General features: G+C 25.8%; 1 long non-coding RNA gene across 2 annotated transcripts; it reads left to right on the top strand.

Annotated features, from left to right (window-relative positions):
* Positions 1-1,121: 1,121 nt before the first annotated feature.
* On the top strand, positions 1,122-8,248 carry LOC127112604 (uncharacterized). Of its 2 annotated transcripts, none has more exons than XR_007798829.1 (2): positions 1,122-1,576; positions 8,102-8,248. It is a non-coding gene; the product is annotated as an uncharacterized LOC127112604 (long non-coding RNA). The 2 variants fall into 2 exon arrangements; XR_007798828.1 differs by lacking the exon at positions 8,102-8,248 and adding an exon at positions 4,827-5,071.
* The last annotated feature ends 15,563 nt before the right edge of the window (positions 8,249-23,811 follow it).

Genomic DNA, 23,811 nt, shown 5'->3' with positions numbered 1-23,811 from the left:
TGAGTAATATATGGAGAACCAAGTTAATACAAAAAAAAAGTCAAATATTATCTTTTAGGGTAAAAATGTCATATATATGGCTTTTAAATGGTAAGACTTTAGCTTCGGAACTTTAACGGACAAAGTTCCAATCTTATAAACAAAATTAATAAATATAGTCGTCGTCGCCATTTTATATGACATATTTCTAATTCGCCAGCATTTATATCATAAACATCAATCTTCAAAATATAAATTATAATTGAGATTATTTATATTAGAAATAAAAATTGTCTGTTAGTCCAAATTCGAGATTTATGCAAACAAGAAAAAATTTCAAATGTTACAGGAGGATACGTTTTTACACTTCACTTGCTAAGTGTTTGGTTTCATTTTTCAAATATTTAACAACCACACCATATTTGTCATTTAAAATATCATAAATGTAACACCTTCAAATATATGTCGCGAATAAATTTTAAGATGTCCACTTTAGTACTCGATGCATTAGGGAAATTTAGAAGTATAATAAAACTTGCTTTAAGATATAAATCCTTAAACAACATACTATTACATGTATACATATGTTATGTAACAATAGTTGGTTTTTACAAACATAGGAATCATTATTAATCTGAGACCTTAATGTGTCATGTTGAATATCACCCGCCATAATCTCTAATGAATTCGATATGACTTACTCAGTGATATAATTAACAATAGTTGGTTATTACCTACTATTTTATTTATTGAATTTGTGTTGAGAATGAAAGATTCCTTTACAAGATTTAAAAATCAATAGGAGTTTCTCATAAAATAAAAATAGTATTTATGTTAAAAAGAAAAACAAATCTCCTTTTATTTTCGACTTTACCAAAACCTCCATTTCTGTACTTCTTGGTCAATCTTTAACTTAATCTGGAAAAAATATTAAAGTATCTATAAAAACATTTTTTTTAAATCTCAAAATTTTAAATGATTTTAATAAAACATGATTATTTTTTACTTGACTATATTTTTACTACATTTACATATTTAAAAGACATGATTGTGCCTTTTTAAATTATAATATCATTTTAATTTTATGAAATTCATTTATATAAAAAAAATGATACTTTCTTAAACTTTATGGATCTATAAAATGCTAATTGTGGCAGAGAGAAGATAAATAACATTCTTTTTGTAGATCTTGTTTCAACTACACAATGAAGTGGTGATTTTAATTTGTCCATGGAATTTTTTTAATCAAGGATATCACGGTCGAGGAATTATGAGATAGATTATTCTTCCATAACCTCTCTCTACCGTGTTTCCTTGATTAACTAAATTTTATGGTTAAAAACATAATTTCGGAACAAGTCATTAGTTGTTTTTTGTTTGGAGCTGATAGTTTATTTTTATTTGTAGATGTTTCTACTTCTATTTGAAACCTTTTATTATTTATTAAAGAACTAGATGGACATCATGTTGATTATGCGGTGGCATGAGAAAACCAAGGACTAGAGTGACATGAAGACCAGCAATTCTAAACAAACATGCTAAATTAACACTAATATAACATTTGACATTCATGACAAACATCTTTATGTTCGTATAGGTGTGTTGATGATAAAATATAATTAGAGACATAGATTTGTGTATTTTTATTGTCATCTGAGTAATATATGGAGAACCAAGTTAATACAAAAAAAATGTCAAATATTATCTTTTAGGGTAAAAATGTCATATATATGGCTTTTAAATGGTAAGACTTTAGCTTCGGAACTTTAACGGACAAAGTTCCAATCTTATAAACAAAATTAATAAATATAGTCGTCGTCGCCATTTTATATGACATATTTCTAATTCGCCAGCATTTATATCATAAACATCAATCTTCAAAATATAAATTATAATTGAGATTATTTATATTAGAAATAAAAATTGTCTGTTAGTCTAAATTCGAGATTTATGCAAACAAGAAAAAATTTCAAATGTTACAGGAGGATACGTTTTTACACTTCACTTGCTAAGTGTTTGGTTTCATTTTTCAAATATTTAACAACCACACCATATTTGTCATTTAAAATATCATAAATGTAACACCTTCAAATATATGTCGCGAATAAATTTTAAGATGTCCACTTTAGTACTCGATGCATTAGGGAAATTTAGAAGTATAATAAAACTTGCTTTAAGATATAAATCCTTAAACAACATACTATTACATGTATACATATGTTATGTAACAATAGTTGGTTTTTACAAACATAGGAATCATTATTAATCTGAGACCTTAATGTGTCATGTTGAATATCACCCGCCATAATCTCTAATGAATTCGATATGACTTACTCAGTGATATAATTAACAATAGTTGGTTATTACCTACTATTTTATTTATTGAATTTGTGTTGAGAATGAAAGATTCCTTTACAAGATTTAAAAATCAATAGGAGTTTCTCATAAAATAAAAATAGTATTTATGTTAAAAGAAAAACCAAATCTCCTTTTATTTTCTACTTTACCAAAACCTCCATTTCTTTACTTCTTGGTCAATCTTTAACTTAATCTGGAAAAAATATTAAAGTATCTATAAAAACATTTTTTTTAAAATCTCAAAATTTTAAATGATTTTAATAAAACATGATTATTTTTTACTTGACTATATTTTTACTACATTTACATATTTAAAAGACATGATTGTGCCTTTTTAAATTATAATATCATTTTAATTTTATGAAATTCATTTATATAAAATAAAAATGATACTTTCTTAAACTTTATGGATCTATAAAATGCTAATTGTGGCAGAGAGAAGATAAATAACATTCTTTTTGTAGATCTTGTTTCAACTACACAATGAAGTGGTGATTTTAATTTGTCCATGGAATTTTTTTAATCAAGGATATCACGGTCGAGGAATTATGAGATAGATTATTCTTCCATAACCTCTCTCTACCGTGTTTCCTTGATTAACTAAATTTTATGGTTAAAAACATAATTTCGGAACAAGTCATTAGTTGTTTTTTCTTTGGAGCTGATAATTTATTTTTATTTGTAGATGTTTCTACTTCTATTTGAAACCTTTTATTATTTATTAAAGAACTAGATGGACATCATGTTGATTATGCGGTGGCATGAGAAAACCAAGGACTAGAGTGACATGAAGACCAGCAATTCTAAACAAACATGCTAAATTAACACTAATATAACATTGGACATTCATGACAAACATCTTTATGTTCGTATAGGTGTGTTGATGATAAAATATAATTAGAGACATAGATTTGTGTATTTCTTATTGTCATCTGAGTAATATATGGAGAACCAAGTTAATACAAAAAAAATGTCAAATATTATCTTTTAGGGTAAAAACATCATATATATGGCTTTTAAATGGTAAGACTTTAGCTTCGAACTTTAACGGACAAAGTTCCAATCTTATAAACAAAATTAATAAATATAGTCGTCGTCGCCATTTTATATGACATATTTCTAATTCTACAGCATTTATATCATAAACATCAATCTTCAAAATATAAATTATAATTGAGATTATTTATATTAGAAATAAAAATTGTCCGTTAGTCTAAATTCGAGATTTATGCATACAAGAAAAAATTTCAAATGTTACAGGAGGATACGTTTTTACACTTCACTTGTTAAGTGTTTGGTTTCATTTTTCAAATATTTAACAACCACACCATATTTGTCATTTAAAATATCATAAATGTAACACCTTCAAATATATGTCGCGAATAAATCTTAAGATGTCCACTTTAGTACTCGATGCATTAGGGAAATTTAGAAATATAATAAAACTTGCTTTAAGATATAAATCCTTAAACAACATACTATTACATGTATACATATGTTATGTAACAATAGTTGGTTTTTACAAACATAGGAATCATTATTAATCTGAGACCTTAATGTGTCATGTTGAATATCACCCGCCATAATCTCTAATGAATTCGATATGACTTACTCAGTGATATAATTAACAATAGTTGGTTATTACCTACTATTTTATTTATTGAATTTGTGTTGAGAATGAAAGATTCCTTTACAAGATTTAAAAATCAATAGGAGTTTCTCATAAAATAAAAATAGTATTTATGTTAAAAAGAAAAACCAAATCTCCTTTTATTTTCTACTTTACCAAAACCTCCATTTCTTTACTTCTTGGTCAATCTTTAACTTAATCTGGAAAAAATATTAAAGTATCTATAAAAACATTTTTTTTAAATCTCAAAATTTTAAATGATTTTAATAAAACATGATTATTTTTACTTGACTATATTTTTACTACATTTACATATTTAAAAGACATGATTGTGCCTTTTTAAATTATAATATCATTTTAATTTTATGAAATTCATTTTATATAAAATAAAAATGATACTTTCTTAAACTTTATGGATCTATAAAATGCTAATTGTGGCAGAGAGAAGATAAATAACATTCTTTTTGTAGATCTTGTTTCAACTACACAATGAAGTGGTGATTTTAATTTGTCCATGGAATTTTTTTAATCAAGGATATCACGGTCGAGGAATTATGAGATAGATTATTCTTCCATAACCTCTCTCTACCGTGTTTCCTTGATTAACTAAATTTTATGGTTAAAAACATAATTTCGGAACAAGTCATTAGTTGTTTTTTCTTTGGAGCTGATAATTTACTTCTATTTGAAACCTTTTATTATTTATTAAAGAACTAGATGGACATCATGTTGATTATGCGGTGGCATGAGAAAACCAAGGACTAGAGTGACATGAAGACCAGCAATTCTAAACAAACATGCTAAATTAACACTAATATAACATTGGACATTCATGACAAACATCTTTATGTTCGTATAGGTGTGTTGATGATAAAATATAATTAGAGACATAGATTTGTGTATTTCTTATTGTCATCTGAGTAATATATGGAGAACCAAGTTAATACAAAAAAATATGTCAAATATTATCTATTAGGGTAAAAACACATCATATATATATATGGCTTTTAAATGGTAAGACTTTAGCTTCGAAACTTTAACGGACAAAGTTCCAATCTTGTAAACAAAATTAATAAATATAGTCGTCGTCGCCATTTACTATGACATATTTCTAATTCGCCAGCATTTATATCATAAACATCAATCTTCAAAATATAAATTATAATTGAGATTTTTATATTAGAAAGAAAAATTGTCCGTTAGTCTAAATTCGAGATTTATGCAAACAAGAAAAAATTTCAAATGTTACAGGAGGATACGTTTTACACTTCACTTGTTAAGTGTTTGGTTTCATTTTTCAAATATTTAACAACCACACCATATTTGTCATTTAAATATCATAAATGTAACACCTTCAAATATATGTCGCGAATAAATCTTAAGATGTCCACTTTAGTACTCGATGCATTAGGGAAATTTAGAAATATAATAAAACTTGCTTTAAGATATAAATCCTTAAACAACATACTATTACATGTATACATATGTTATGTAACAATAGTTGGTTTTTACAAACATAGGAATCATTATTAATCTGAGACCTTAATGTGTCATGTTGAATATCACCCGCCATAATCTCTAATGAATTCGATATGACTTACTCAGTGATATAATTAACAATAGTTGGTTATTACCTACTATTTTATTTATTGAATTTGTGTTGAGAATGAAAGATTCCTTTACAAGATTTAAAAATCAATAGGAGTTTCTCATAAAATAAAAATAGTATTTATGTTAAAAAGAAAAACCAAATCTCCTTTTATTTTCTACTTTACCAAAACCTCCATTTCTTTACTTCTTGGTCAATCTTTAACTTAATATGGAAAAATATTAAAGTATCTATAAAAACATTTTTTTTAAATCTCAAAATTTTAAATGATTTTAATAAAACATGATTATTTTTTACTTGACTATATTTTTACTACATTTATATATTTAAAAGACATGATTGTGCCTTTTTAAATTATAATATCATTTTAATTTTATGAAATTTATTTATATAAAAAAAAATGATACTTTCTTAAACTTTATGGATCTATAAAATGCTAATTGTGGCAGAGAGAAGATAAATAACATTCTTTTTGTAGATCTTGTTTCAACTACACAATGAAGTGGTGATTTTAATTTGTCCATGGAATTTTTTTAATCAAGGATATCACGGTCGAGGAATTATGAGATAGATTATTCTTCCATAACCTCTCTCTACCGTGTTTCCTTGATTAACTAAATTTTATGGTTAAAAACATAATTTCGGAACAAGTCATTAGTTGTTTTTTCTTTGGAGCTGATAATTTATTTTATTTGTAGATGTTTCTACTTCTATTTGAAACCTTTTATTATTTATTAAAGAACTAGATGGACATCATGTTGATTATGCGGTGGCATGAGAAAACCAAGGACTAGAGTGACATGAAGACCAGCAATTCTAAACAAACATGCTAAATTAACACTAATATAACATTGGACATTCATGACAAACATCTTTATGTTCGTATAGGTGTGTTGATGATAAAATATAATTAGAGACATAGATTTGTGTATTTCTTATTGTCATCTGAGTAATATATGGAGAACCAAGTTAATACAAAAAAATATGTCAAATATTATCTATTAGGGTAAAAACATATATATATATGGCTTTTAAATGGTAAGACTTTAGCTTCGAAACTTTAACGGACAAAGTTCCAATCTTGTAAACAAAATTAATAAATATAGTCGTCGTCGCCATTTACTATGACATATTTCTAATTCGCCAGCATTTATATCATAAACATCAATCTTCAAAATATAAATTATAATTGAGATTTTTTATATTAGAAAGAAAAATTGTCCGTTAGTCTAAATTCGATATTTATGCAAACAGGAAAAAATTTCAAATGTTACAGGAGGGTACGTTTTTACACTTCACTTGTTAAGTGTTTGGTTTCATTTTTCAAATATTTAACAACCACACCATATTTGTCATTTAAAATATCATAAATGTAACACCTTCAAATATATGTCGCGAATAAATCTTAAGATGTCCACTTTAGTACTCGATGCATTAGGGAAATTTAGAAATATAATAAAACTTGCTTTAAGATATAAATCCTTAAACAACATACTATTACATGTATACATATGTTATGTAACAATAGTTGGTTTTTACAAACATAGGAATCATTATTAATCTGAGACCTTAATGTGTCATGTTGAATATCACCCGCCATAATCTCTAATGAATTCGATATGACTTACTCAGTGATATAATTAACAATAGTTGGTTATTACCTACTATTTTATTTATTGAATTTGTGTTGAGAATGAAAGATTCCTTTACAAGATTTAAAAATCAATAGGAGTTTCTCATAAAATAAAAATAGTATTTATGTAAAAAGAAAAACCAAATCTCCTTTTATTTTCTACTTTACCAAAACCTCCATTTCTTTACTTCTTGGTCAATCTTTAACTTAATCTGGAAAAAATATTAAAGTATCTATAAAAACATTTTTTTTAAATCTCAAAATTTTAAATGATTTTAATAAAACATGATTATTTTTTACTTGACTATATTTTTACTACATTTACATATTTAAAAGACATGATTGTGCCTTTTTAAATTATAATATCATTTTAATTTTATGAAATTCATTTATATAAAAAAAAATGATACTTTCTTAAACTTTATGGATCTATAAAATGCTAATTGTGGCAGAGAGAAGATAAATAACATTCTTTTTGTAGATCTTGTTTCAACTACACAATGAAGTGGTGATTTTAATTTGTCCATGGAATTTTTTTAATCAAGGATATCACGGTCGAGGAATTATGAGATAGATTATTCTTCCATAACCTCTCTCTACCGTGTTTCCTTGATTAACTAAATTTTATGGTTAAAAACATAATTTCGGAACAAGTCATTAGTTGTTTTTTCTTTGGAGCTGATAATTTATTTTTATTTGTAGATGTTTCTACTTCTATTTGAAACCTTTTATTATTTATTAAAGAACTAGATGGACATCATGTTGATTATGCGGTGGCATGAGAAAACCAAGGACTAGAGTGACATGAAGACCAGCAATTCTAAACAAACATGCTAAATTAACACTAATATAACATTGGACATTCATGACAAACATCTTTATGTTCGTATAGGTGTGTTGATGATAAAATATAATTAGAGACATAGATTTGTGTATTTCTTATTGTCATCTGAGTAATATATGGAGAACCAAGTTAATACAAAAAAATATGTCAAATATTATCTATTAGGGTAAAAACATCATATATATGGCTTTTAAATGGTAAGACTTTAGCTTCGAAACTTTAACGGACAAAGTTCCAATCTTGTAAACAAAATTAATAAATATAGTCGTCGTCGCCATTTATATGACATATTTCTAATTCGCCAGCATTTATATCATAAACATCAATCTTCAAAATATAAATTATAATTGAGATTTTTATATTAGAAATAAAAATTGTCCGTTAGTCTAAATTCGATATTTATGCAAACAGGAAAAAATTTCAAATGTTACAGGAGGATACGTTTTTACACTTCACTTGTTAAGTGTTTGGTTTCATTTTTCAAATATTTAACAACCACACCATATTTGTCATTTAAAATATCATAAATGTAACACCTTCAAATATATGTCGCGAATAAATCTTAAGATGTCCACTTTAGTACTCGATGCATTAGGGAAATTTAGAAATATAATAAAACTTGCTTTAAGATATAAATCCTTAAACAACATACTATTACATGTATACATATGTTATGTAACAATAGTTGGTTTTTACAAACATAGGAATCATTATTAATCTGAGACCTTAATGTGTCATGTTGAATATCACCCGCCATAATCTCTAATGAATTCGATATGACTTACTCAGTGATATAATTAACAATAGTTGGTTATTACCTACTATTTATTTATTGAATTTGTGTTGAGAATGAAAGATTCCTTTACAAGATTTAAAAATCAATAGGAGTTTCTCATAAAATAAAAATAGTATTTATGTTAAAAAGAAAAACCAAATCTCCTTTTATTTTCTACTTTACCAAAACCTCCATTTCTTTACTTCTTGGTCAATCTTTAACTTAATCTGGAAAAAATATTAAAGTATCTATAAAAACATTTTTTTTAAATCTCAAAATTTTAAATGATTTTAATAAAACATGATTATTTTTTACTTGACTATATTTTTACTACATTTACATATTTAAAAGACATGATTGTGCCTTTTTAAATTATAATATCATTTTAATTTTATGAAATTCATTTATATAAAAAAAATGATACTTTCTTAAACTTTATGGATCTATAAAATGCTAATTGTGGCAGAGAGAAGATAAATAACATTCTTTTTGTAGATCTTGTTTCAACTACACAATGAAGTGGTGATTTTAATTTGTCCATGGAATTTTTTTAATCAAGGATATCACGGTCGAGGAATTATGAGATAGATTATTCTTCCATAACCTCTCTCTACCGTGTTTCCTTGATTAACTAAATTTTATGGTTAAAAACATAATTTCGGAACAAGTCATTAGTTGTTTTTCTTTGGAGCTGATAATTTATTTTTATTTGTAGATGTTTCTACTTCTATTTGAAACCTTTTATTATTTATTAAAGAACTAGATGGACATCATGTTGATTATGCGGTGGCATGAGAAAACCAAGGACTAGAGTGACATGAAGACCAGCAATTCTAAACAAACATGCTAAATTAACACTAATATAACATTGGACATTCATGACAAACATCTTTATGTTCGTATAGGTGTGTTGATGATAAAATATAATTAGAGACATAGATTTGTGTATTTCTTATTGTCATCTGAGTAATATATGGAGAACCAAGTTAATACAAAAAAATATGTCAAATATTATCTATTAGGGTAAAAACATCATATATATATGGCTTTTAAATGGTAAGACTTTAGCTTCGAAACTTTAACGGACAAAGTTCCAATCTTGTAAACAAAATTAATAAATATAGTCGTCGTCGCCATTTACTATGACATATTTCTAATTCGCCAGCATTTATATCATAAACATCAATCTTCAAAATATAAATTATAATTGAGATTTTTTATATTAGAAAGAAAAATTGTCCGTTAGTCTAAATTCGATATTTATGCAAACAGGAAAAAATTTCAAATGTTACAGGAGGGTACGTTTTTACACTTCACTTGTTAAGTGTTTGGTTTCATTTTTCAAATATTTAACAACCACACCATATTTGTCATTTAAAATATCATAAATGTAACACCTTCAAATATATGTCGCGAATAAATCTTAAGATGTCCACTTTAGTACTCGATGCATTAGGGAAATTTAGAAATATAATAAAACTTGCTTTAAGATATAAATCCTTAAACAACATACTATTACATGTATACATATGTTATGTAACAATAGTTGGTTTTTACAAACATAGGAATCATTATTAATCTGAGACCTTAATGTGTCATGTTGAATATCACCCGCCATAATCTCTAATGAATTCGATATGACTTACTCAGTGATATAATTAACAATAGTTGGTTATTACCTACTATTTTATTTATTGAATTTGTGTTGAGAATGAAAGATTCCTTTACAAGATTTAAAAATCAATAGGAGTTTCTCATAAAATAAAAATAGTATTTATGTTAAAAAGAAAAACCAAATCTCCTTTTATTTTCTACTTTACCAAAACCTCCATTTCTTTACTTCTTGGTCAATCTTTAACTTAATCTGGAAAAAATATTAAAGTATCTATAAAAACATTTTTTTTAAATCTCAAAATTTTAAATGATTTAATAAAACATGATTATTTTTTACTTGACTATATTTTTACTACATTTACATATTTAAAAGACATGATTGTGCCTTTTTAAATTATAATATCATTTTAATTTTATGAAATTCATTTATATAAAAAAAATGATACTTTCTTAAACTTTATGGATCTATAAAATGCTAATTGTGGCAGAGAGAAGATAAATAACATTCTTTTTGTAGATCTTGTTTCAACTACACAATGAAGTGGTGATTTTAATTTGTCCATGGAATTTTTTTAATCAAGGATATCACGGTCGAGGAATTATGAGATAGATTATTCTTCCATAACCTCTCTCTACCGTGTTTCCTTGATTAACTAAATTTTATGGTTAAAAACATAATTTCGGAACAAGTCATTAGTTGTTTTTTCTTTGGAGCTGATAATTATTTTTATTTGTAGATGTTTCTACTTCTATTTGAAACCTTTTATTATTTATTAAAGAACTAGATGGACATCATGTTGATTATGCGGTGGCATGAGAAAACCAAGGACTAGAGTGACATGAAGACCAGCAATTCTAAACAAACATGCTAAATTAACACTAATATAACATTGACATTCATGACAAACATCTTTATGTTCGTATAGGTGTGTTGATGATAAAATATAATTAGAGACATAGATTTGTGTATTTCTTATTGTCATCTGAGTAATATATGGAGAACCAAGTTAATACAAAAAAAAATGTCAAATATTATCTTTTAGGGTAAAAACATCATATATATGGCTTTTAAATGGTAAGACTTTAGCTTCGGAACTTTAACGGACAAAGTTCCAATCTTATAAACAAAATTAATAATATAGTCGTCGTCGCCATTTATATGACATATTTCTAATTCGCCAGCATTTATATCATAAACATCAATCTTCAAAATATAAATTATAATTGAGATTAATTTATATTAGCAAGAAAAATTGTCCGTTAGTCTAAATTCGATATTTATGCAAACAGGAAAAAATTTCAAATGTTACAGGAGGATACGTTTTTACACTTCACTTGTTAAGTGTTTGGTTTCATTTTTCAAATATTTAACAACCACACCATATTTGTCATTTAAAATATCATAAATGTAGCACATTCAAATATATGTCGCGATTAAATTTTAAGATGTCCACTTTAGTACTCGATAAATAAGGGAAATTTAGAAATATAATAAAACTTGCTTTAAGATATAAATCCTTAAACAACATACTATTACATGTATACATATGTTATGTAACAATAGTTGGGTTTTACAAACATAGGAATCATTATTAATCTGAGACCTTAATGTGTCATGTTGAATATCACCCGCCATAATCTCTAATGAATTTGATGTGACTTACTCAGTGATATAATTAACAATAGTTGGTTATTACCTACTATTTTATTTGTTGAATTTGTGTTGAGAATGAAAGATTCCTTTACAAGATTTAAAAATCAATAGGAGTTTCTCATAAAATAAAAATAGTATTTATGTTAAAAAGAAAAAACAAATCTCCTTTTATTTTCTACTTTACCAAAACCTCCATTTCTTTACTTCTTGGTCAATCTTTAACTTAATCTGGAAAAAATATTAAAGTATCTATAAAAACATTTTTTTAAATCTCAAAATTTTAAATGATTTAATAAAACATGATTATTTTTTACTTGACTATATTTTTACTACATTTACATATTTAAAAGACATGATTGTGCCTTTTTAAATTATAATATCATTTAATTTTATGAAATTCATTTATATAAAAAAAAATGATACTTTCTTAAACTTTATGGATCTATAAAATGCTAATTGTGGCAGAGAGAAGATAAATAACATTCTTTTTGTAGATCTTGTTTCAACTACACAATGAAGTGGTGATTTTAATTTGTCCATGGAATTTTTTTAATCAAGGATATCACGGTCGAGGAATTATGAGATAGATTATTCTTCCATAACCTCTCTCTACCGTGTTTCCTTGATTAACTAAATTTTATGGTTAAAAACATAATTTCGGAACAAGTCATTAGTTGTTTTTCTTTGGAGCTGATAATTTATTTTTATTTGTAGATGTTTCTACTTCTATTTGAAACCTTTTATTATTTATTAAAGAACTAGATGGACATCATGTTGATTATGCGGTGGCATGAGAAAACCAAGGACTAGAGTGACATGAAGACCAGCAATTCTAAACAAACATGCTAAATTAACACTAATATAACATTTGACATTCATGACAAACATCTTTATGTTCGTATAGGTGTGTTGATGATAAAATATAATTAGAGACATAGATTTGTGTATTTCTTATTGTCATCTGAGTAATATATGGAGAACCAAGTTAATACAAAAAAAATGTCAAATATTATCTTTTAGGGTAAAAACATCATATATATGGCTTTTAAATGGTAAGACTTTAGCTTCGGAACTTTAACGGACAAAGTTCCAATCTTATAAACAAAATTAATAAATATAGTCGTCGTCGCCATTTTATATGACATATTTCTAATTCGCCAGCATTTATATCATAAACATCAATCTTCAAAATATAAATTATAATTGAGATTTTTATATTAGAAATAAAAATTGTCCGTTAGTCTAAATTCGAGATTTATGCATACAAGAAAAAATTTCAAATGTTACAGGAGGATACGTTTTTACACTTCACTTGTTAAGTGTTTGGTTTCATTTTTCAAATATTTAACAACCACACCATATTTGTCATTTAAAATATCATAAATGTAACACCTTCAAATATATGTCGCGAATAAATCTTAAGATGTCCACTTTAGTACTCGATGCATTAGGGAAATTTAGAAATATAATAAAACTTGCTTTAAGATATAAATCCTTAAACAACATACTATTACATGTATACATATGTTATGTAACAATAGTTGGTTTTTACAAACATAGGAATCATTATTAATCTGAGACCTTAATGTGTCATGTTGAATATCACCCGCCATAATCTCTAATGAATTCGATATGACTTACTCAGTGATATAATTAACAATAGTTGGTTATTACCTACTATTTATTTATTGAATTTGTGTTGAGAATGAAAGATTCCTTTACAAGATTTAAAAATCAATAGGAGTTTCTCATAAAATAAAAATAGTATTTATGTTAAAAAGAAAAACCAAATCTCCTTTTATTTTCTACTTTACCAAAACCTCCATTTCTTTACTTCTTGGTCAATCTTTAACTTAATCTGGAAAAAAATATTAAAGTATCTATAAAAACATTTTTTTTAAATCTCAAAATTTAAATGATTTTAATAAAACATGATTATTTTTTACTTGACTATATTTTTACTACATTTACATATTTAAAAGACATGATTGTGCCTTTTTAAATTATAATATCATTTTAATTTTATGAAATTCATTTATATAAAAAAATGATACTTTCTTAAACTTTATGGATCTATAAAATGCTAATTGTGGCAGAGAGAAGATAAATAACATTCTTTTTGTAGATCTTGTTTCAACTACACAATGAAGTGGTGATTTTAATTTGTCCATGGAATTTTTTAATCAAGGATATCACGGTCGAGGAATTATGAGATAGATTATTCTTCCATAACCTCTCTCTACCGTGTTTCCTTGATTAACTAAATTTTATGGTTAAAAAATAATTTCGGAACAAGTCATTAGTTGTTTTTTCTTTGGAGCTGATAATTTATTTTTATTTGTAGATGTTTCTACTTCTATTTGAAACCTTTTATTATTTATTAAAGAACTAGATGGACATCATGTTGATTATGCGGTGGCATGAGAAAACCAAGGACTAGAGTGACATGAAGACCAGCAATTCTAAACAAACATGCTAAATTAACACTAATATAACATTTGACATTCATGACAAACATCTTTATGTTCGTATAGGTGTGTTGATGATAAAATATAATTAGAGACATAGATTTGTGTATTTCTTATTGTCATCTGAGTAATATATGGAGAACCAAGTTAATACAAAAAAAATGTCAAATATTATCTTTTAGGGTAAAAACATCATATATATGGCTTTTAAATGGTAAGACTTTAGCTTCGGAACTTTAACGGACAAAGTTCCAATCTTATAAACAAAATTAATAAATATAGTCGTCGTCGCCATTTATATGACATATTTCTAATTCGCCAGCATTTATATCATAAACATCAATCTTCAAAATATAAATTATAATTGAGATTTTTATATTAGAAATAAAAATTGTCCGTTAGTCTAAATTCGAGATTTATGCAAACAGGAAAAATTTCAAATGTTACAGGAGGATACGTTTTTACACTTCACTTGTTAAGTGTTTGGTTTCATTTTTCAAATATTTAACAACCACACCATATTTGTCATTTAAAATATCATAAATGTAACACCTTCAAATATATGTCGCGAATAAATTTAAGATGTCCACTTTAGTACTCGATGCATTAGGGAAATTTAGAAATATAATAAAACTTGCTTTAAGATATAAATCCTTAAACAACATACTATTACATGTATACATATGTTATGTAACAATAGTTGGTTTTTACAAACATAGGAATCATTATTAATCTGAGACCTTAATGTGTCATGTTGAATATCACCCGCCATAATCTCTAATGAATTCGATATGACTTACTCAGTGATATAATTAACAATAGTTGGTTATTACCTACTATTTTATTTATTGAATTTGTGTTGAGAATGAAAGATTCCTTTACAAGATTTAAAAATCAATAGGAGTTTCTCATAAAATAAAAATAGTATTTATGTTAAAAAGAAAAACAAATCTCCTTTTATTTTCTACTTTACCAAAACCTCCATTTCTTTACTTCTTGGTCAATCTTTAACTTAATCTGGAAAAAATATTAAAGTATCTATAAAAACATTTTTTTTAAATCTCAAAATTTTAAATGATTTTAATAAAACATGATTATTTTTTACTTGACTATATTTTTACTACATTTACATATTTAAAAGACATGATTGTGCCTTTTTAAATTATAATATCATTTTAATTTTATGAAATTCATTTATATAAAAAAAATGATACTTTCTTAAACTTTATGGATCTATAAAATGCTAATTGTGGCAGAGAGAAGATAAATAACATCTTTTTGTAGATCTTGTTTCAACTACACAATGAAGTGGTGATTTTAATTTGTCCATGGAATTTTTTTAATCAAGGATATCACGGTCGAGGAATTATGAGATAGATTATTCTTCCATAACCTCTCTACCGTGTTTCCTTGATTAACTAAATTTTATGGTTAAAAACATAATTTCGGAACAAGTCATTAGTTGTTTTTCTTTGGAGCTGATAATTTATTTTATTTGTAGATGTTTCTACTTCTATTTGAAACCTTTTATTATTTATTAAAGAACTAGATGGACATCATGTTGATTATGCGGTGGCATGAGAAAACCAAGGACTAGAGTGACATGAAGACCAGCAATTCTAAACAAACATGCTAAATTAACACTAATATAACATTTGACATTCATGACAAACATCTTTATGTTCGTATAGGTGTGTTGATGATAAAATATAATTAGAGACATAGATTTGTGTATTTCTTATTGTCATCTGAGTAATATATGGAGAACCAAGTTAATACAAAAAAAATGTCAAATATTATCTTTTAGGGTAAAAACATCATATATATGGCTTTTAAATGGTAAGACTTTAGCTTCGGAACTTTAACGGACAAAGTTCCAATCTTATAAACAAAATTAATAATATAGTCGTCGTCGCCATTTATATGACATATTTCTAATTCGCCAGCATTTATATCATAAACATCAATCTTCAAAATATAAATTATAATTGAGATTTTTATATTAGAAATAAAAATTGTCTGTTAGTCTAAATTCGAGATTCATGCATACAAGAAAGAATTTCAAATGTTACAGGAGGATACGTTTTTACACTTCACTTTTTAAGTGTTTGGTTTCATTTTTCAAATATTTAACAACCACGCCATATTTGTCACTTAAAATATCATAAATGTAACACATTCAAATATATGTCGCGAATAAATTTTAAGATGTCCACTTTAGTACTCGATGCATTACGGAAATTTAGAAATATAATAAAACTTGCTTTAAGATATAAATCCTTAAACAACATACTATTACATGTATACATATGTTATGTAACAATAGTTGGTTTTTACAAACATAGGAATCATTATTAATCTGAGACCTTAATGTGTCATGTTGAATATCACCCGCCATAATCTCTAATGAATTCGATATGAGTTACTCAGTGATATAATTAACAATAGTTGGTTATTACCTACTATTTTATTTATTAAATTTGTGTTGAGAATGAAAGATTCCTTTACAAGATTTAAAAATCAATAGGAGCTTCTCATAAAATAAAAATAGTATTTATGTTAAAAGGAAAAACCAAATCTCCTTTTATTTTCTACTTTACCAAAACCTCCATTTCTTTACTTCTTGGTCAATCTCTAACTTAATCTGGAAAAAATATTAAAGTATCTATAAAAACATTTTTTTTTTAAATTTCAAAATTTTAAATGATTTTAATACAACATGATTATTTTTTACTTGACTATATTTTTACTACATTTACATATTTAAAAGACATGATTGTGCCTTTTTAAATTATAATATCATTTTAATTTTATGAAATTCATTTATATCAAAAAATGATACTTTCTTAAACTTTATGGATCTATAAAATGCTAATTGCGGCAGAGAGAAGATAAATAACATTCTTTTTGTATATCTTGTTTCAACTACACAATGAAGTGGTGATTTTAATTTGTCCATGGAATTATTTAATCAAGGATATCACGGTCGAGGAATTATGAGATAGATTATTCTTCCATAACCTCTCTCTACCGTGTTTCCTTGATTAACTAAATTTTATGGTTAAAAACATAATTTCGGAACAAGTCATTAGTTGTTTTTTCTTTGGAGCTGATAATTTATTTTTATTTGTAGATGTTTCTACTTCTATTTGAAACCTTTTATTATTTATTAAAGAACTAGATGGACATCGTGTTGATTATGCGGTGGCATGAGAAAACCAAGGACTAGAGTGACATGAAGACCAGCAATTATAAACAAACATGCTAAATTAACACTAATATAACATTTGACATTCATGACAAACATCTTTATGTTCGTATAGGTGTGTTGATGATAAAATATAATTAGAGACATAGACTTGTGTATTTCTTATTGTCATCTGAGTAATATATGGAGAACCAAGTTAATACAAAAAAAAAATGTCAAATATTATCTTTTAGGGTAAAAACATCATATATATGGATTTTAAAATGGTAAGACTTTAGCTTCGGAGCTTTAACGGACAAAGTTCCAATCCTATAAACAAAATTAATTAATATAGTCGTCGTCGCCATTTTATATGACATATTTCTAATTTGCCAGCATTTATATCATAAACATAAATCTTCAAAATAGAAATTATAATTGAGATTATTTATATTAGAAATAAAAATTGTCTGTTAGTCTAAATTCGAGATTCATGCATACAAGAAAGAATTTCAAATGTTACAGGAGGATACGTTTTTACACTTCACTTTTTAAGTGTTTGGTTTCATTTTTCAAATATTTAACAACCACGCCATATTTGTCACTTAAAATATCATAAATGTAACACATTCAAATATATGTCGCGAATAAATTTTAAGATGTCCACTTTAGTACTCGATGCATTACGGAAATTTAGAAATATAATAAAACTTGCTTTAAGATATAAATCCTTAAACAACATACTATTACATGTATACATATGTTATGTAACAATAGTTGGTTTTTACAAACATAGGAATCATTATTAATCTGAGACCTTAATGTGTCATGTTGAATATCACCCGCCATAATCTCTAATGAATTCGATATGACTTACTCAGTGATATAATTAACAATAGTTGGTTATTACCTACTATTTTATTTATTGAATTTGTGTTGAGAATGAAAGATTCCTTTACAAGATTTAAAAATCAATAGGAGCTTCTCATAAAATAAAAATAGTATTTATGTTAAAAGGAAAAACCAAATCTCCTTTTATTTTCTACTTTACCAAAACCTCCATTTCTTTACTTCTTGGTCAATCTCTAACTTAATCTGGAAAAAAATATTAAAGTATCTATAAAAACACTTTTTTTTAAATCTTAAAATTTTAAATGATTTTAATACAACATGATTATTTTTTACTTGACTATATTTTTACTACATTTACATATTTAAAAGACATGATTGTGCCTTTTTAAATTATAATATCATTTTAATTTTATGAAATTCATTTATATCAAAAAAATGATACTTTCTTAAACTTTATGGATCTATAAAATGCTAATTGCGGCAGAGAGAAGATAAATAACATTCTTTTTGTATATCTTGTTTCAACTACACAATGAAGTGGTGATTTTAATTTGTCCATGGAATTATTTTAATCAAGGATATCACGGTCGAGGAATTATGAGATAGATTATTCTTCCATAACCTCTCTCTACCGTGTTTCCTTGATTAACTAAATTTTATGGTTAAAAACATAATTTCGGAACAAGTCATTAGTTGTTTTTCTTTGGAGCTGATAATTTATTTTATTTGTAGATGTTTCTACTTCTATTTGAAACCTTTTATTATTTATTAAAGAACTAGATGGACATCGTGTTGATTATGCGGTGGCATGAGAAAACCAAGGACTAGAGTGACATGAAGACCAGCAATTATAAACAAACATGCTAAATTAACACTAATATAACATTTGACATTCATGACAAACATCTTTATGTTCGTATAGGTGTGTTGATGATAAAATATAATTAGAGACATAGACTTGTGTATTTCTTATTGTCATCTGAGTAATATATGGAGAACCAAGTTAATACAAAAAAAAAATGTCAAATATTATCTTTTAGGGTAAAAACATCATATATATGGATTTTAAAATGGTAAGACTTTAGCTTCGGAGCTTTAACGGACAAAGTTCCAATCCTATAAACAAAATTATTAATATAGTCGTCGTCGCCATTTTATATGACATATTTCTAATTTGCCAGCATTTATATCATAAACATAAATCTTCAAAATAGAAATTATAATTGAGATTATTTATATTAGAAATAAAAATTGTCTGTTAGTCTAAATTCGAGATTCATGCATACAAGAAAGAATTTCAAATGTTACAGGAGGATACGTTTTTACACTTCACTTTTTAAGTGTTTGGTTTCATTTTTCAAATATTTAACAACCACGCCATATTTGTCACTTAAAATATCATAAATGTAACACATTCAAATATATGTCGCGAATAAATTTTAAGATGTCCACTTTAGTACTCGATGCATTACGGAAATTTAGAAATATAATAAAACTTGCTTTAAGATATAAATCCTTAAACAACATACTATTACATGTATACATATGTTATGTAACAATAGTTGGTTTTTACAAACATAGGAATCATTATTAATCTGAGACCTTAATGTGTCATGTTGAATATCACCCGCCATAATCTCTAATGAATTCGATATGACTTACTCAGTGATATAATTAACAATAGTTGGTTATTACCTACTATTTTATTTATTGAATTTGTGTTGAGAATGAAAGATTCCTTTACAAGATTTAAAAATCAATAGGAGCTTCTCATAAAATAAAAATAGTATTTATGTTAAAAGGAAAAACCAAATCTCCTTTTATTTTCTACTTTACCAAAACCTCCATTTCTTTACTTCTTGGTCAATCTCTAACTTAATCTGGAAAAAAATATTAAAGTATCTATAAAAACAATTTTTTTTTTAAATCTCAAAATTTTAAATGATTTTAATACAACATGATTATTTTTTACTTGACTATATTTTTACTACATTTACATATTTAAAAGACATGATTGTGCCTTTTTAAATTATAATATCATTTTAATTTTATGAAATTCATTTATAAAAAAAAATGATACTTTCTTAAACTTTATGGATCTATAAAATGCTAATTGCGGCAGAGAGAAGATAAATAACATTCTTTTTGTATATCTTGTTTCAACTACACAATGAAGTGGTGATTTTAATTTGTCCATGGAATTATTTTAATCAAGGATATCACGGTCGAGGAATTATGAGATAGATTATTCTTCCATAACCTCTCTCTACCGTGTTTCCTTGATTAACTAAATTTTATGGTTAAAAACATAATTTCGGAACAAGTCATTAGTTGTTTTTTCTTTGGAGCTGATAATTTATTTTTATTTGTAGATGTTTCTACTTCTATTTGAAACCTTTTATTATTTATTAAAGAACTAGATGGACATCGTGTTGATTATGCGGTGGCATGAGAAAACCAAGGACTAGAGTGACATGAAGACCAGCAATTATAAACAAACATGCTAAATTAACACTAATATAACATTTGACATTCATGACAAACATCTTTATGTTCGTATAGGTGTGTTGATGATAAAATATAATTAGAGACATAGACTTGTGTATTTCTTATTGTCATCTGAGTAATATATGGAGAACCAAGTTAATACAAAAAAAAATGTCAAATATTATCTTTTAGGGTAAAAACATCATATATATGGATTTTAAATGGTAAGACTTTAGCTTCGGAGCTTTAACGGACAAAGTTCCAATCCTATAAACAAAATTAATAACTATAGTCGTCGTCGCCATTTTATATGACATATTTCTAATTTGCCAGCATTTATATCATAAACATAAATCTTCAAAATAGAAATTATAATTGAGATTATTTATATTAGAAATAAAAATTGTCTGTTAGTCTAAATTCGAGATTCATGCATACAAGAAAGAATTTCAAATGTTACAGGAGGATACGTTTTTACACTTCACTTTTTAAGTGTTTGGTTTCATTTTTCAAATATTTAACAACCACGCCATATTTGTCACTTAAAATATCATAAATGTAACACATTCAAATATATGTCGCGAATAAATTTTAAGATGTCCACTTTAGTACTCGATGCATTACGGAAATTTAGAAATATAATAAAACTTGCTTTAAGATATAAATCCTTAAACAACATACTATTACATGTATACATATGTTATGTAACAATAGTTGGTTTTTACAAACATAGGAATCATTATTAATCTGAGACCTTAATGTGTCATGTTGAATATCACCCGCCATAATCTCTAATGAATTCGATATGACTTACTCAGTGATATAATTAACAATAGTTGGTTATTACCTACTATTTTATTTATTGAATTTGTGTTGAGAATGAAAGATTCCTTTACAAGATTTAAAAATCAATAGGAGCTTCTCATAAAATAAAAATAGTATTTATGTTAAAAGGAAAAACCAAATCTCCTTTTATTTTCTACTTTACCAAACCTCCATTTCTTTACTTCTTGGTCAATCTCTAACTTAATCTGGAAAAAAATATTAAAGTATCTATAAAAACATTTTTTTTTTAAATCTCAAAATTTTAAATGATTTTAATACAACATGATTATTTTTTACTTGACTATATTTTTACTACATTTACATATTTAAAAGACATGATTGTGCCTTTTTAAATTATAATATCATTTTAATTTTATGAAATTCATTTATATCAAAAAAATGATACTTTCTTAAACTTTATGGATCTATAAAATGCTAATTGCGGCAGAGAGAAGATAAATAACATTCTTTTTGTATATCTTGTTTCAACTACACAATGAAGTGGTGATTTTAATTTGTCCATGGAATTATTTTAATCAAGGATATCACGGTCGAGGAATTATGAGATAGATTATTCTTCCATAACCTCTCTCTACCGTGTTTCCTTGATTAACTAAATTTTATGGTTAAAAACATAATTTCGGAACAAGTCATTAGTTGTTTTTCTTTGGAGCTGATAATTTATTTTATTTGTAGATGTTTCTACTTCTATTTGAAACCTTTTATTATTTATTAAAGAACTAGATGGACATCGTGTTGATTATGCGGTGGCATGAGAAAACCAAGGACTAGAGTGACATGAAGACCAGCAATTATAAACAAACATGCTAAATTAACACTAATATAACATTTGACATTCATGACAAACATCTTTATGTTCGTATAGGTGTGTTGATGATAAAATATAATTAGAGACATAGACTTGTGTATTTCTTATTGTCATCTGAGTAATATATGGAGAACCAAGTTAATACAAAAAAAAATGTCAAATATTATCTTTTAGGGTAAAAACATCATATATATGGATTTTAAATGGTAAGACTTTAGCTTCGGAGCTTTAACGGACAAAGTTCCAATCCTATAAACAAAATTAATTAATATAGTCGTCGTCGCCATTTTATATGACATATTTCTAATTTGCCAGCATTTATATCATAAACATAAATCTTCAAAATAGAAATTATAATTGAGATTATTTATATTAGAAATAAAAATTGTCTGTTAGTCTAAATTCGAGATTCATGCATACAAGAAAGAATTTCAAATGTTACAGGAGGATACGTTTTTACACTTCACTTTTTAAGTGTTTGGTTTCATTTTTCAAATATTTAACAACCACGCCATATTTGTCACTTAAAATATCATAAATGTAACACATTCAAATATATGTCGCGAATAAATTTTAAGATGTCCACTTTAGTACTCGATGCATTACGGAAATTTAGAAATATAATAAAACTTGCTTTAAGATATAAATCCTTAAACAACATACTATTACATGTATACATATGTTATGTAACAATAGTTGGTTTTTACAAACATAGGAATCATTATTAATCTGAGACCTTAATGTGTCATGTTGAATATCACCCGCCATAATCTCTAATGAATTCGATATGACTTACTCAGTGATATAATTAACAATAGTTGGTTATTACCTACTATTTTATTTATTGAATTTGTGTTGAGAATGAAAGATTCCTTTACAAGATTTAAAAATCAATAGGAGCTTCTCATAAAATAAAAATAGTATTTATGTTAAAAGGAAAAACCAAATCTCCTTTTATTTTCTACTTTACCAAAACCTCCATTTCTTTACTTCTTGGTCAATCTCTAACTTAATCTGGAAAAAAATATTAAAGTATCTATAAAAACAATTTTTTTTTTAAATCTCAA

Source organism: Lathyrus oleraceus, unplaced genomic scaffold (assembly GCF_024323335.1).
Source record: "Lathyrus oleraceus cultivar Zhongwan6 unplaced genomic scaffold, CAAS_Psat_ZW6_1.0 chrUn0174, whole genome shotgun sequence".
In the NCBI taxonomy this organism is placed as follows: Eukaryota; Viridiplantae; Streptophyta; class Magnoliopsida; order Fabales; family Fabaceae; genus Lathyrus; species Lathyrus oleraceus.
This window is presented reverse-complemented; position numbering and strand designations above follow the sequence as displayed.